Genomic DNA, 17,398 nt, shown 5'->3' with positions numbered 1-17,398 from the left:
TGTAACGTTTAATTTTCGGTGTTCAGTATGTTCCATTACAAAATCATCCCATATTTTAAACATCCCATAAACATTAAATTAGATAATGCGTAATCTGTTAACGCAACGATTTTCGTATCTCCATAGGATTGGTTATTGGTTTTCGTTTTGGTTAAGTACCCCAAATAGTGTATCCAATAACATATGGTATCGCACTTGGCATGAATTAGCACATTTATTATTTGAAAAATAATTATTTTCCTTTTTCCGGAGCATAATTAAACTGGTCTGTTCGTTTATGATACGGCAAGTCACATTTTGTAGAAGACCGTTCTATACACAGCCTTCCCTACAGCGTTTTGCTTATTGGTGGAGAGAATACATCCATTGTGGTATTAATATAATTTTAATATTTCTATTTATTCTAGTAATATCAAGTTAATAGTCTTTCATGATATCAACCTTATATTTTCCTCGATCTTGGAGGTTTGATAGTGGAAATTATTCAACTAAGAACGTAATTAAACCCAAAAATATATCTCATTCAAGATTATGGAGGTAGGAAGCCCTCCTAAATTTACAGATTTATGGTACTGACAAGGAATCCCGCTGACGTCTCTAAATTGGTTCGGTGGCCCAAAAATGACCCGGAGATACGCACGTGAAAAGTTATACTAGAGCAGGAAGCTGTGGCGGGAGGGAATGGGGAAATCCAGTGGTATGGGGAAGCTGGTAATCGTCTTTTGGGCGTGGTAACTCGGGAGCTAATAACTTTCCCGGGCTGCCGTCTCTAACGCAGGAGTAGGAGGAGGGAATGAGACTACACGATGCTGCCGTACTTCATCTAATTGTGAGTCCGGCATCCCTTCCCCTCCTCCTCCCCCCGCGCCTCCCGCGCCACCACAGACTCAAACCCCAGCGGCGCGGTTAGAAGGGAAGTTGGGAAGGTGTGGAAGGCCCGCACGCTGCTGCCCTCTGTAATTCCCTCCTCTTCCGTTCCTCCGGTTCTTCCCGGTGCTCAGGCGCCTTTGACGCTTGTAAGCAAACTCCTAAAGTTCAGGCTCGGAAGTGTTTCTTTTTCAGGACTTTGATACATCTTCACGGGGATTGGTGGCGGGTTTTATATTGTGTGCAGTCCGACATTGACCAAGCTTTCTATGGAAATTTCTTCAATTACGTTGATATTTGCTTGGCAGGTATAAAATTCACGCATTATGATTGCCGCCTTTGTCATGCAAACTGTTCTCATGCAGACTATGAAAGAAGAAAAATGACTTCCAACTTATTCCTCTGATATAATGTAAAAAAAATGAGGCAGTGGGAGGTTTAGTGTGATAAAGATGTAGACGATGTACCTACGCTTGCTATTAGCTCCCGATAGTATTATGCGTCATTAAGCAATTTTTAGTTAAGTCTGGTATAGTATTGTAGTTTAATATCCTTGTAAGAATATTTGGATATTCTTTCTTAAGGCCGTTTTATATGGGGCACGGAATTGCGCAGGTTAGAACTGCATTAATTTCTAAAATGGCGTTGAATTGCACGAATTCACGCACTGAATTAAAACAGGAGCTATTTTGTCATCTCACGTCCACGGATTCACGCATGCGTTCTAGCAATCCGCCGCTTTACATGCCGCAATTTGACTGCCCCTTCGTACACACGTAAGATTGTGCAAGTACGTGTCCTGTGTAAAACGGCCTTTAAGTCAGGCGTGGCCAAGCTTCTCTGATTTTGTGTTCGCACAAATCGACGTCGTAAATATGGAAGGCCTGTAATATCGAATTTTCATTTAGGTTCTACGTATTTACCCGTAGAAGCCGCGCACCTTTTTATTCCGGAAATGCCGGTGAAAAAATGGTGGTGAGCGGCTTGCACGAATCCTCCAAATTTTAATGTAAGCCGCGTTCCATTTTCCCTCAAATTCTTATCGTTTATTTCTACAGAGCTTAGCATTGAAACTAAGAGAAACATTATTTAACCTTATTCATCATAGAAACGTTAATTTATCGTTTTGTAACGGATTACGAGTTCCTGTATTAGACCGCAACCAAAAAGCGTTATAAAGTTTTTTCTCCTCTCCTTTTTTTTTCTCCTTTATTCAAAAATGGGGGTGCGCGGGATACACGAGGGCGCGGCTTACACGAGTAAATACGGTATTTGTTCGGTGGGTTATCCGCATGCCACCGCAAGTGACCGTGTCGGGTGCTTCTGTCTTCGGAAAATTTAGTGTTCGTCAAGAAAACCGGAAGCGCTTATAAGGTTTTGCTCTTTTCCTGATGACGCAGGTCTTTTCCTCCAGCTCACGGCGTGTATCCTCCCCTCTTCCCTTGCTTAATTCACGTTCCTTATCTTTCCTTCGTTATAGCAGTTAGGTCCTCATTAATCCTCTTGGCGGGTGGAGACGATGAGTATTTGGATTTTCTCCCTCTATTTCCCGTTTGTCTACCCGGAACCTCGAGAGAGTTTTTGACACGTGTCCCAAAGAGCATCACTGTTCAAATGTTTTGAAAGTAATTTGTTCTAACTAAGACTTTATCCGTTTTTTCTGCTTATGCTCGCTCATTACACATTGTTTTAGTTGAAAAATTCTGCGATTTACAACTTGCGGATCACTGATTTTTCAATACTTCGCAAATTGAAACTTAAATTAGCTGATACAATCTATTTTACTCATTAAATTCGCAATAAATTCATCATGTTGAGATTCAATTAGTTGTATTTGTGCTTATTTAATCAATTATTCAAATTTGTATAGTTTTTATATTGTCCGATGGTAATTTCTAGAACATTTTTGAGTTGGTATGTATACGAGAATAGTCATCCAGTAATATAACTTCAATGCTCGTGTCTAATGGTTTATTTTCTATTGGTCTAGATTGTTTGTTTATCATAACCTCTAAGTCTAGCTTTAGTTGTATTTGGAAAGGTATAATTCGAAATTGAACTCTTTAGGGTTGGTGGAAAACCTTAGGTTTTTTCGTAAATTACGTTTCAACGTAATTATTATTCATTCTAAGCCCGAAATCTATGTGTATTACTCTCTTGCCCATGAGATCTTTATATTTTATATCTTTCTCTCAGATCACATCCATTTCCTTCCTCAACTGACCAATTAACTTTTGTGGACCAAAAGTCCTACAATTTTCAGGATCTTTGCAATGCCTAAGATACGGTACTTAATTTTTATTAGAGACTCCTCCACAAGTAACGGATATTAAAAGGTTAAGGGCCGTATTTTAAGACGTTCCTAGAGGAACGACTCTTCCTGTGTGACGCGTTACTAGGGGGAAATCAACCTCCAAGCGTTTTTTAAACGTACCTCCTTCTTAGTAGAATCAACTCCATCTACAAGCTTACCGAATTTCTCCCTACTATTTTGAGCATGGATCAGACCACCCTTCTAAATTGTAGGAACTGTTTCAAGGCCTAATATGGCGGAATGCGTTGTTAACCTCCGGATTTTGTCATTTTTTTCCGGACACATTTTGCAGTATGCGATCAAAATTCCATAAAAATTACGCTTTTTTAACGTGATGATATTTATTTGTTTCATAATATATGCCTGTTATGAGGAAACGTATAAAAAGAACGAAAAAAGCGTTAAGTCTGTAAGTAAACAACCGTTGTTATGAAATGGATGCTGAATTTTCAAGGTATGTGTTGAAAGAGTCGTATATTTATGTTGGACGAATACACTTAAGGGATAGGTAGAATATCATTGAGTACTACTATTCAGAAAGGAATTTCTCCAGAGGTATCGCTTCACAATATGAACCGTAACAGACGTTATTTTACCCTCTGAATGGAGTGAACATTTAAGCAATCGTGTTCTGACGATTCCGTATATGTTAAAACTGCTAATTGCCTTTAGGTTTTATGCCTCCGGGTCATTCCAGGTATGTGGTATTTTTACGCAAGATTTATATTATCGCTTTGATTATGTAACACAGTATTAAATCTCGTTTGTGGCGATCTACCCGGAGTTGCTCAGGGGACGGTGTTGAGAATAATTAAGGTATGATTTCTCCTTAGTTTGGAAATTGTATGAATGAAAATTTTCCATTTGGAGGGGAAGTGTTATAAGGTATTGAGTTCAAAATATTTGGTAACCGTTACAGAGCATCAGTAATGACCTGGTGGCATTGATACCTCGTTACAAATGTAAACATAAGTTGCCAATTTCAGAGGAAAATACTGCTAGATGTAAGACATCTTTTTATGACAAAGATTGATTTCCTAGAGTATACGTATTGGGTGGTATCGACTGCACCTATGTTCCTACTGTGAGTTCGGGGGGAGAGTTAGGCTAATTGTACGGAAACCGGAATAGATCATATGGTTTTCATTAAACGTAAAGGTATGTAAATGTTTATTTACCAAGTTTATCACAACGTATCTTATGTTGAAATTGGCAGCTTCATCTCAAGGCATATTATGGTTTGAAAATATCAAGCTGAGGCAAACCGTGGTTGCTGAGTAATTCTACTTCTTAATAAATGGGATTCTGCTTATCCCTTTAGTGTATTTTTCTAACTGATACATAAAGCTCTTCCGAAACACATCTCCATACTGTACTGTTCCATTGTAATGGGTCTTGTTTAGTCTTGAATAAAATTATATTATTCCAATGAAAATCCATATAGGTAGTTCCTTCATTTTCCTTTCCTGCCCAAGACTCCCACTTCCTTTGCATGTCCCTTACAATGTATAAATACAGTTAACGACATGAAGATAGGTAGAGTTATCTCTTGTCACGGGTACTTCATTCTCCTAATTTAATACCCTATCTCATTATGTTAGGCCCTTTCAAAGTACCCATTTCATATTTGTAGGGACATACATACAATGGTATGCATAAATAATCATTAATAATGCATGGGTGATAATAATAATTATGCCAAAAAATTGGATTTTAGCAATGTAATGTCAAGAAATAAATAAAATTAAACAGTTCTATTTTAAAATTATAAATATTTGAACTAACCTTAGCAGAATCACTTTTAATTAAAAAATGGAGTGGTAATCAGCCAGATAATGAAACATGACTGTCTGATGGAAGGGCTGATAGAAGGAAGGAATTACAGAGTAAGGTAATGGAAGGCCTACCCCTGTTATTCATATTCTGAATTGGCTATTAATATCTTACAACATGGAGCAAGTAATCAAGAATGTAAATAAGGAATTCTATGTCAGCAATGGAACACTAGTACATAGGAGAATCAAGTCCGCAGGCATACTATATCAACCTTCATATTCAGTGACGATTGATATATGTGACTGATACTACTTAAAATATAAAATGGAATTTTTAAAAACTTTGATCCTTTAAAGGCAGTAATGCCTTGAGTAAGCAGTGAAATGACTAATTAGTGGAATTGTTCAAGCATACTACTTGATTAGTACTAAATTATTTTCACTCATGGGTGGTATGAATAAACGTCTTTTACAATTTTACATGAAAGCAACTATAAAATTGATAAAGCAGCAATGATTGACCTGAAGGCAGTAATAACTTACACGTTAACATAAATATTACTCACTTAATTTGCTAAACGAAAGTTTTTCCAACCATTAGTTCGTGTTACCTTCACCAACATGTTAAAATTATCCAAAAAATTGCTTCATTTTGAACCTCATACTGCACGTTTGATGTTGACCACTCACTGTATGAAAAGAATGCATACTACATTACATCTTGCCTTTACCTATGTCATCATTTTACCTGAAAAGATTGAAAGAAAGATATACATATATAGGGATTGGGAAATGCAGCTAAATAACATTATACAGGTTCAATTGAATTTAGCTTTATTAAATGAAAATTAAACACATTTACAAAAACAAGAGAAATTTACTAAGGAAGAACAAAGTTGTTGGCTGGCACTGAAATTAAAATCACAAAACACATTTCCGATAGCATGAAGACGATGCAAAATCTAATGCAAAAAAGGCAAAATTGCTAGTTCGATGTGCAGAATTAGATGAGGAAGAGATGGGATATGGCTTATGAAAGGCAGGAGTAATGAAAGCGGGGAAAAGCCATGCAGGTGCAGAAGTTCTCATTCCAGTTACAGAGAGGGCACCATCACCACAGGAAATGGTTCAGGTTAAGGCATAGAAGCAGGCAGCAGAGTTATGGCATCTTTCATGACATCGAGGTATCCAGCAGCCCAGGAGAGAGAAGCAGGAGCAGGAGCTGACCAATGTCAAGGAAGAGGAGGAATTCATAGAGGAGTATCTGAAAGCTTGCAAAGAAGTGGCATATAAGCATATGATACATATAAACTCCATGCAATTATACAGGCATAATTAGGTCTCTCAAAGCATGCATTATACCTTAATATCCATATGCAAACACAATGATCATTCACATGCTTTTAATATCTTCATTTGTAATAATTCATTTCAGAGAGCATTGAATGGATTCAATTTTATCACACTGGGTTTCAAAATTGAAAGCCTCCATAAACTGAGCCTAAGGCTAGTACCAGTATTTTAAGTTTGAATTCCCATCACTAATTTGCCTATTCTGCAGAGGCTCAAACTGAAACGTGCATCAAACTTCTAACTACATTTATTTTGTTTTCATTATCCCTAAAATTAGGTAATTGCAATGAATATATTTTCCCTGAATAACCTTTGTCAGATAATCATTTGCTAATGACTTTAAAAACATCAAGATAATGGAGAATTTTAAAATGAAAGCACAAGCAACACCAAGCAAAATATATTATAACAAATACCACACGCTTCAACTTCGCCTCCTCTGTTTGAAGCTGTATGCCTTGGATACACTTCTTAAATTCCTCCTCCATATGGATGATGTTTCCAGCAGCCTTGGCATTGGCAAGTTCCTGCTCCTTAATAGCACAAGCAATCTCCGCTTCCCTCTTCCGGATCCGCTGGATGGCATCCTACTTTTCATTGTAAGATGCCATGAGTCCCAGCCTAGCCTACATCTCCTTCTCAATGGCCGCTTCCCTGATTAATTATGCCCTTTTTGTACTGCAAGAAGTCCCTGCAGATTGCATCCTCGGAGTGTATGCTTCCTCTCGATGGTGGTCATTTAACTCAGAGGAAAAATAAGAAAGTATAACGTTGATTAATGAAAATCATGTGACATAATTCCTGGAAATAGCATCAAGTAACTCAACTTAACTTCAACCATGATGATTATATTGGATATGCAATGACATTTTATAAAGGTCACAGAAAAATAACCACACAATACACAAAGGCTAGTATGATGCAGGTCAATTTCTCTTTAACGAAGTTGTATTCCTTTAAGCACAATCATGGTACTGTACACATTTTATATTTTTTGACTGACAGATGCAACATGATAATATTTTACTTGATAATAATCTCAGTGCAACACTAAGGAATTCCCTTTAATAATGATAGGAACATACCCGTTTTTTTAATCAACTTGCCTGATATCTCAGAAATGTTGAGAGGAAGCAAACAATCCAAGGTCCCATCCCTACCCACCGGGGAAACGCTAGGGACCGCCAACGCATCAGAGTCCCCAGCATTCGCCGGAGAGTAGGAGACGGACGGCGAGGCTATTTCCATCTCTGGTGGCAAATCTTCCTTACTGGTGGGTGTCATTGGTCCGCCACCACTCTTCATCATCTCCTGCCTTTCATTCGCCAGCTCTTCCCGTTTCCTCATCTTGATATTATCGCAACTCTTCCTCAATTGCTTGGCGGTACGCTGTGAGATAGAAAAATTATCCGTTACATTGAGATTTACGACAAAATATATCACTGGACTTGTAACCAAACCAAAAATAAATATCCATCACTACAGCCACAATTGATAATGCTACACGTACACTACGTATATTCACGAATTTATTTACTTTGCCACTAAATAACAATTACAGCAACTCCGCCACCATTGCGGAGTCGTTTTAATTGTTACCCCTACCCCGCCGCTACAAGCCGAAACCAAAAGCTTCACAATAATAATTCCATTAACATTCCATTAACTTGGAATTATTGTTGTGAAGCTTTTGATTTCGGCGCAGGAAAATAAGATTTACTTGTATCGCATGGCGCGAATCACGTCTAATCTTGTATTGGAAATGAAGGGAAATACGTTTCGTGGAGAATCTCTGGCCGCGACATAATCACGAAGGTTTTTTGCAATCTACCACCAAAGTGCACTTTATGAGGATTTCAGCAAAGAATCTAAAAAAAAGTTATAGCTTTTCACCGGTTTTTAAACCCCAAAACCAATGAACTAGCTACGAACCTAGATGAGCTACGTCGATGTTACCAACAGACTTACACGAGTTATGTTAGATTTTTGTTGAAAATGAGCAAGTTGTCTCGCGAAATGCCGAGCATGGATAGTCGCAATCGCAGAATGGCTCTTCATGAAAATGTCTCCGAATTTATAGATAGTTTTAAAATTATGACTTTGATAAATAGTTAGCGATCAGTCAGCAACCATTTTTCATAATTAATTGTTCATTGAAACAAAAATCTTTTCAACTATCAGACAATGCATTTATCACCATCATACTTCCAAACAAACATACTTACCTTCCGAACAAATTCGTTCGAATTAAATTCGTCCTGCACATTCAACTAGGCTCTCGCCTTCTTCGCCTTCCATAATGCATCCGTCTTCTTGCTTTCCAACACCTCCAGACGCTAGTTATGACGCCAATCAACAACTTCGTCTCTTCCCTTGTAAGCCTGTCCATCTTGTTGTCCTCCAGTTTTATTAATAAAAGCGATCTTCTTTTTGTTGATGCGTTCTTGCCGCAATGAACTGTGGGCAGCAAACGTCACACAAAGCATGACGTAGATATGAGAATTTCAGCGATCAACTCAACACCCACTACTTCGAAGAGGAAGAGTTTGGTGTTGCTGTAGGAACGTTCTTGACTGCGAATAGTAGGTGGAGATAAAACTCTTTCTCATCCCACTCCGGCGATAAGAGTATTGTTTAAAAATACGGCCCTAAATCCTCATAGCAGTCAAGTAATTAGCAAACACGCTCCAAAATTCCACATAAGTACGATAATTCACCTTGAGTCTCATAGTTAATGTAATATTAATTTAGGAACAAGGAAACACCAATTAATCCAATCCGTGCGCATAGTAGAAGTTACATCGCTAAAAGATGTTTTCGGGAAACAGGATGAGAATTTATTGTTACATTTAAGGCCTTTTTTCGCACTCCAGTGAAGGAAATCAGTATTTCCTTGACAGATATTTATTATGTACCTACAACTATATCGGTATCAGTGTTGGGGTACTTCATCCTAATACTGATTTCCTCTCATCCTTAAGTTTTTCGCTCTTTATTTAGTTCTTCAAAATGAAAAGGGAATTGTTGCTTTAAATTCTCACTCCTGGAAATGGGAGTACTACTGAAATCAATAATCGATCGTTGCCAGTGCAGATGAGTTGTGGCTCCCTACTCTTCATAACCCTTTCCGTTGCACCACGACAGGTGAAACGTACGGCGATAAACCCCTTAACTTCTCTCTTCTTCCGTCTCAACCCATTCAAGCGATAACTTTTTCTCTATGCCCACCCCGTTTTCATCTTTATGAACCAATCTTCATATACTTTTGTTATTTATTTCGCGCCTACCTTCAGAGACCCTCTTACTTAATACACTATTCTCCCTTGGGCGATCATGAATGATAACTCCCTCTACATACGGCACCAATCTTGCCTTTCCATCATATTTTCAAGGATAAGACGATCTCCCGTGAAACGTTAGCAATTCTCTTGAATGAAACTGTCCCTCGGAATGAATATTATTCTTTTCACAACTTTCCTCGCGAAGATGAGTTAGATTCTTATTCTGATCTATATCTCATCAGTTGCGCATCGTACTCTCATTGCTTTTACTGAACCTGTCATTTAGTTTGTCTCAGTGAAATAGTTTCGGTCGTGTTTAGGAGCCATTATCTTAAATAAGTAACTACGAAGTGCGTTCAGAAAATAACGGGAACTAAATTTTTTAATTTATCGCGAATTTGGAGAGTCCAAGCATCATTATTGTTAATATGTCGGTATACATACATTTATCGATGGTGTTGTCCAAAACTAATTGATAGTATTTTTCCCTTGCCATGTAGATAGAAGAGGCATTTTAAGATGATATCAAACCTTTACTTGGGTTTGTAAATATAAGTTCTGAGTATTTAAGTATTAGATGGCTGAACTTAGCAAAGTTTCATTTCGAGCGGAGAACGCAGGCGGTATCCTTTCAGGGTATTCATTAAGTGAATCTGTATCTCTGTCTGTACCAGAAAACTACCAAGAATACTATTTCGCCAGTATATAGCAGTGCGTGAAGTTATTCTCAAATTCACCTCCCTAAATGATACAGTTCTTCGGGGATTCTTTTCCCGGAAAGAATTTCCTCATATGAGCCCATGGAAATATATTTCCTTATTTTTTCTAAAATTTTTTGAGTGCATGAAGTTCGAATATTCATGCTGTGCCTTTAGTCTCATCCTATGGAAAACGTTCTCGTTTACTTCGTTTATTACTTCATTTTAGTATAATTTAATGCATTACTTGAAACTCTGAACTATGGATTCTTATGATTTCATGATATTATGCTCAGTGTTTGTTTCACCATTTAATTAAAGCACGCATTTTCTTGAAATATAGTAAATATAATCCGGCCTAGGATTGATCCGGTATTTCCATGAATATTTTTCCCAGTAATAATTTTACGCGTGACTTTTTCAGCCTTTGTATAATCAAATATTCTTGAATCCGCCTATCAAATTTTCGCGCTTTGTTCCGATTTAAAACTTATTTTGAAATAGCATTATTTTGAGGCACGCTTTTATTGGTTATTTGCATTCACTTTGAAGCAAGTTGTCTGTTACCCTAGAGACGTAAGAGTACAATTACCTTGCAAAGTATCATTCATCATTTGAGCACGATTTGGGTTGAACAATTCCCCTTTCGTAGAACTTCACTCGGTTTTATGTTTTCACTTTCGGGCGTCGTTCTCCCTAGAATTCCCCAATAAAATTTCTTACGAGGAGGCTGCTCACTTCAAACGTCGTTCAGCCGCTCCATCCTTTCTAAACACATATCTAGCGTCGCTCATTGCACTGTTCGTTTACCTTGTGGTAGAGACAGAGTCAGTGGAAAATGCTTTGCACACTTGAAACTTCCACAACGAGTTCTGCGCTCTCAAATTACTTTTCTTCATCCCCTTTAGCCTCAAATGGGGACCACGAATGGGAGGTTTCACTCTTTCCCCGTGAGATGAAGGTAGGTGTTTGCCGAGTGTCCTCTTGCTCTTCCCTTTCGTTCTCTTTCCGGAACTTTCCAACCTCGTGGTCCTCCCTTCCTGTCTTTCCCTAGGTAGGAGCTCCTAATTTGAGCTTTCTGGGATGATGAAGTGAGCGTTGCCATTAGGTGGAATGCTACAATCATGAAACTGCGTGCATTCTCTCCTCCATGTTCCTCGGGGCTTGTCAAATATGAGTCTTGCATTTTTTCCTAAATGGAATCCTTCTTAACACAGAATGTGCGAAATATGGTTAGAGAACACTCAGAAATGTAGGTAAAATTTTCTCGGGATTCCCACCGGGTTAATGTTTTTATAACGGCCAATTTTTACCCACATTATTCACCGGGAAAGCATAAAATCATATTTCACTCAGAAATGTAGTTGCCAAAATGAACATTGGTTATGATGATGATGATGATTGGTAATAATAACGATACAAATGATACATTAAGTATAATAACAATAATAATTTATCATAATTATTATTGTTTTGGAACTCTTTGAAAGCTTGCTTATATTGGTTATTGGTGAACTGCACTCGCTTTGAAGAAATCGTTTTTTAATTTAGAGGGGTAAAAATGCGATTACCTCAAAAATTATCCCCCGTCATTTTCTGCATGATTTTCGATTAAAAATTCATCCTCTTTTTCGTACAACTTCGCTCGATTTTATGTTTTCACTTTCAGGCGTTGTTCTCCTAGAATTCCCCAATGAAATATCTTGCCAGAGGGCTAATGATTTTAAAAGTCAGAAGGCCAGAATAGGAAAATTATTATTATTACATAGGAGGAGTTTTGAGTGTCCTTTATTAATTAATGTGGCGAGTTGTAATTATTATTATTCTTAATCATCTTTGTTGGGCGAGATAGGGGCTTCTAAGTCCCATATTTAGTCTAACACTTTTTTACACATTAAATTATTGCAGAGGAATTCTCATGTCACTCTTGAAATTAAATGCAGTGAAATTAGAACAAAAGGGACATAGACGTATGCTTGAAAAAAGACAAAATGTAAAGTAAACAAATCCTTATTTGCGAAATGTAAAAAGATGTTAGCAAATATGGGAAAAACCTAAGGATATTTACTTTCGTCCTTATTGCAGAAAAACGCCCACGCAAGAAGGCACAAGAAGTGATACAGCACAAGTAAAGGATATTGACAGATAAATCAACGTAATCATTGAACTCTGTACAATTGATCGATTTCTATGCATTTTTCCACCCTTAGGCCAGAATAGATTTGTTTGAATAATCTTATTTTTAAGTTCGCTAGCGATCTATAAAGTGCTCCCTTGAGGATGTACTGGAAATGATATGATCAACACAAAACAAGAACTTTTGCTCTAAAATATAACAGTTTGAGTGCTCCTATTTTGGTTTATTTAGCGCAGTATTTCGAAGGAGAAAAACGATTCCTTAATCTCGAATTTAGTTGGTTTTCCTATTGAGTTCTTCCTTTATAATACCGCGAGCTTTCCTTATCGATTATTAGAAATCTGAAATATCTTGATTTTAATCTTATAAAGAAGTACGCCGTCAAAATATGCCTCTGATATGCAGTATTAATAAGTATATGCGTAATAAAAGTAAATTTATGTGTTTAGGTGTCGGTGGATTTCATAAAATTATTACCCCTTATCTTAAATTCATTGTGGATACGGGATCCTTCCTTCTTTACATGGTGTGGATATGGTTAAAGTTTGCAATAAAATAAAGTAATGAATGCTTTAAGAGGAAAATGCCATGGCCTTCTGAGTACATTGGGACGTTGCAGCTACATGGCAAGTTTGTCGAAATTACTGCCATGTATCATCTACCTCCTCTATTCCTAGATGTGTCGACTTGTGAATTTATTGATAAATACATTGGTGTGGTGCTAGCTATCGAGCGGAAGTGTGTTATTTCCAATACAGGGGTCTCTTAAGCTATTAAATATTTACATTCTCTATCATCAACATCAATCACGGTCCCATTGCATTGAAAGCCAAAGAGTTTTTGGTGATTAATTTTTCATTAGCTAAGTATTCCATGGCATCCGGTAAAATTCTATGAAGGACTTGTTAATTTCCGGTGCCAAAAATGTTTCATTCTTTTTGGTCCTATACATGGTGTGTTCTTGAATATATTATGTTAATGGTAAAATAGTTCTTGCAGTACAGGTCAACATAAAATAATAAATATAATTTTCTATATATTATGTTGCCTCACAGAAACGAAGATTGAAATGCTACTTTGCTTTACCTTAGAATATCACATTCTTAGGCATTACTTACAAGTCAAAAATGAACGTTATAGTTGCTGTTGTGGTGGAAAAGTTGAGTAGGTTGATTGATTTTTACGGAGTAGTTACCACGAGTTTTGAAAAATGAATGATGCCGACCCGATTCATAGACGCGTATTGAATTGGGTGTTTATTTCATGTTGCCTGCATTTACTCAGTTGTCTATGGAATTGCAATGGTTGATACGTGAAATATTATAACTATGATAATCATCATTGACCAAGGTATCTTTTCTTGTGATATAATTTAAATACGATATCTCCACATGAAAATACGGGTTTTGACTGAAAGTGCTTGAATTACTAATTGTCTGGTGTTACCAAATAAGCGTCTACTTTATTAAACATTCTTTACGTCACTCAATGCCTAAGATAGTTTAACAGCTACCCTGTCGAAAATGTTTAGCTTCTGCAAGTTTAATTTCAGAGCCAACGACTGAACTGGAGAGGCACATGGTTTCATTTTCCAGCTAGTGACTAGAGATTAACTTCGTAATTTTATTTCAATAATTTGGTATGCATTTGATTGCACTTATCACGCACTCCAAAATCTCATCTTATTTATCTTTTGAAATGCACACAAGCTATCCAATTTTGATACTTTCAAGATTCATTTTCTGTGTAAAATTTACGACTCTATTCAAATTCATATCGTAAATTTCAAATTACATTTTAAGTATGCAGTAATGAGATGCCGAAATTGTAAGCTATGTGAATTATAGTAAATGCCTATGTTCAAATTGATGCGTCGTAAATTAGGCCCAAATTTTATTTGTTCATAGTGTGCTTCTTTTGGGAACTAGTTTCAACCATGTGCTCATATAGTCTCCTATGAATGTATGCTAATGAACTATCTAATTTCCATGCAGCATTGAAATTCTTAGTAGTTTGACTACCCTTTGTCGCGGTTTTATGGTAAAGGTTTATTTAAGCAATGGTTTATGAAGCCTGCACTGAAATGCAATTCTATACTCTGTAAATTATATCAAAGTATTTGTTATGGCGTGAATGCGATTGGTTACAATTGAGGAGAAATCGGAAAATGAGTAATTTTGGCTTCTTTACTTTGGAAAATATTCCTTTGGAGATAGTGAACTTGTGCCTTTTGAGTTGTCGTTTGAACTAGAAAATTAGTCTCAAAGAGAAATTATGAATTATATTACGAAATATATTTACTTTAATCATTAAATCATCTGAATAGCTTGCTATAATTAGTTTTTCAAAATTTAGTGCGCTCTTTGAAGGTATTGCCTCCAGTTTTTTTTTCTGTTACTGGATTATTTTACCGAATGTAGCTGTCAATTCATTGTAAGTGAAGTTCCATTATTTGCTACGATCGATAGCTGTTGAAATTTTTACGGCATAAAAATACCAGCAATAACAATCTGCAAGCTAGTGGAATGTACTGTTCGGTGTCGTGGAAGGTCACTCGAGATTTCCACCGGGTCAGGTCTCCATTACGGCTGAAGTTTCGATGACCATGCCCTGATGACGATGGACGACTCGTTCATCGAAACTTCAGCCGTAATGGAGAACTTGGCCCGGTGGAAATACCGAGTAACCTTCCACGATACAATACGCCGGGGAAAGCCTGCGATCATTCTACTGTTCGGTGTCATGATGAGCATATCTCAATGAAAGGTTCTGACATAACTCCGTTTGGCGGCTTATAATCTCGTATGCGATGCGATGCTCGTATGCCGGCTTTTCGATGGGCGAGATGGAGTTGGAGAACCTGACCCGGTGGAAATCCCGTGTAACCTTCCACAATTCTATACGCCGGGAAAGCCTACGATCATTCTCCTATGCGATGCTTTATTTCGCGTCCTTTCTGCCAAAATCTTGCATGAAATGCTTACCGAGTCCATTAGTCCTGATGCAGTGTACTAGGCTCATGGGTGATCTGTGAAAAGTGCAAGTTTCCATGAGTTTGAGACAGTGATGTAGTGCATTGGGTTAATGTCGGAGATAACCGCGGAATGTTAAGCGCGGTGTGCAGGTGGATGGCTGGAGGGGAGACGAATGGGGGATGCGAGGATGCAGCGGTACTTCCGGAAGTGGGAAAGGACGTGACGAGACTGCAGGCTGCATTGGGTCTTCCCTCACGGTGGCGTCGTAACGTTAAAAATTCCTCTTTACCTCAACCATGTTCACTGTGCGCCGGCAAGAAGATGAAAGAGACAAACCAGGACGGGGCCTTGTCTTACAATCCGCAAACAGATTATCGCGTGACAGTTTGGAAAGAAAAGTCTAAGCTTCTCCCTGAATATGTTGTCGGCGCTGATGAGAGTCTTTTGGAAAGAGATTAAGGTTTGAGGAGCGACATGTCTTAGCCGAGAGCACGTTCTCGCGCGCGAAATTGCCGCGAACCGCTCACTTTCTTTCTTTAGCTAACGAGCTCCTTGTGCTGCCTAGTTGGAGGTTTTCTCTGGATCCTAGTCTTTGTGGCAGCGGTAAATTAATAGTAATGAGGTGGTATTAACGGCGAATAGGGGCTGTCTTGAGTCGTCCTCGCTGCTTTATCGTTGCAATTTGGTTCAAATTCGTGAGACCTTATGGTCCCCACCATCTAGCCTATCATTCGTATCAAAAAAACTATTTTCAATCGAAACCATCAGCATTCATTGCACGTTTGCCGAAATGCGATTGAGGATGAATCTTCTTGCCAAATCTTGCCTTCCTAATACTGTGCCAGTACGTTTGCCAAATTTTCCCTTTTTCCTCTTGTTTTGTGCGTCTAGTCGTTTCATGGTTAGTTGAGCTTCTCTTCTCTATAAATAAGTTTTTACTCTTTATTTTGGAGAAAACTCTCGCCAAACCTCAGATTCTATATGATTATCGCATCTGCTACGTTTTGTTGATCACTGCAAATAGTATTGACAGTTATATTTTACCCAGCTGTCTAATCTTCCTCAAAATGGTTTATATTTTGTGATGTAATGTAGAGAGTTTATTCCTTCGGTGTATAACTTTCTCGGTGTACTTTACTTGACGTAATCGTGGAGTTACTGATGGTTGGAAGGTCTGAGGTTTTAAGTGACCCTGTGGTCTAAATTTCAACATATATTTATTGATACTTATGCCCTGTTTGTGTACTTCAAAATGCATTGTTTCTTTGGAAGATTTTCCATTCAGGTAACGAACTACTTCGTTTCCTTTCTCATCTTTTCATATAAAAATACTGGTTTACGTCAAGCCTTTCCCTCCCCCCATACTATTCTAGACATCGTGTATTTTCTTTCATAAAATATTCTTGTGACCCGTGGTGGATGAAAGCATGCCTTAAGAAAAAGAAACGCTGTAAGCGTTAAGTTTTTGGTTGTATTTGCAATCTTGGTCTGAGGTGGGGATGAGAGAGGACTCTTCTGGTTAAAAATTACTATTTTTTCTACCTCTGAGGAAGGAAAAGACCGGCTAAAATTTGAAGCTGTAAAATTATTTTTTGTGCGCTTTTACCTAGCCCGATAATCGTGACTTTCTCTTGAACTCCTCGAGGTCAAGATTCGTGATACTTATTCTTTTTTAAAATCAATTTTATGGCAGAAAGATTTGATGATTTCCCTGAGAATAGATTGCGTGAAGAGACCTCGGGAGTAAGAACCCTCTTACTGCATTACTGGAAATGGCTATCCCGAGAACTCTTTACTCAATTTTGTGGCGTCTCCGTCATTACAAATCTCGAGATTGATACGCTGCAGCTTTCCTGTTAACACACCAATATCAGCTAAAACGTCACTTTTTCGGGCACCAAACCGGCCACTTTCATTATACTGATGTGTCGGTCGCCGAAAATGCCGTTCATCCTCGCGACAAAGCCGCTATCGTATTCCCATCCCGCCTCCACCGCC

The 17,398-nt window shown here is 37.9% G+C and overlaps 1 protein-coding gene and 1 long non-coding RNA gene across 3 annotated transcripts in view; one reads left to right on the top strand and one right to left on the bottom strand.

Annotated features, from left to right (window-relative positions):
* The window catches only part of LOC124159218 (proline-rich protein 36-like), an 864,854-nt gene that overhangs the window by 31,574 nt on the left and 815,882 nt on the right, over positions 1 to 17,398 (top strand). The gene's annotated exons all lie outside the window — the stretch shown is intronic.
* Positions 5,513 to 8,783, bottom strand: LOC124159219. Of its 2 annotated transcripts, none has more exons than XR_006864928.1 (3): positions 8,535 to 8,783; positions 6,726 to 7,698; positions 5,513 to 5,645 (listed from the first exon to the last, which is right to left on the bottom strand). It is a non-coding gene; the product is annotated as an uncharacterized LOC124159219 (long non-coding RNA). The 2 variants fall into 2 exon arrangements; XR_006864927.1 differs by lacking the exon at positions 5,513 to 5,645 and adding an exon at positions 5,774 to 6,227.

The sequence above is a fragment of the Ischnura elegans genome, chromosome 5, assembly GCF_921293095.1.
Source record: "Ischnura elegans chromosome 5, ioIscEleg1.1, whole genome shotgun sequence".
Taxonomy (NCBI): Eukaryota; Metazoa; Arthropoda; class Insecta; order Odonata; family Coenagrionidae; genus Ischnura; species Ischnura elegans.
This window is presented reverse-complemented; position numbering and strand designations above follow the sequence as displayed.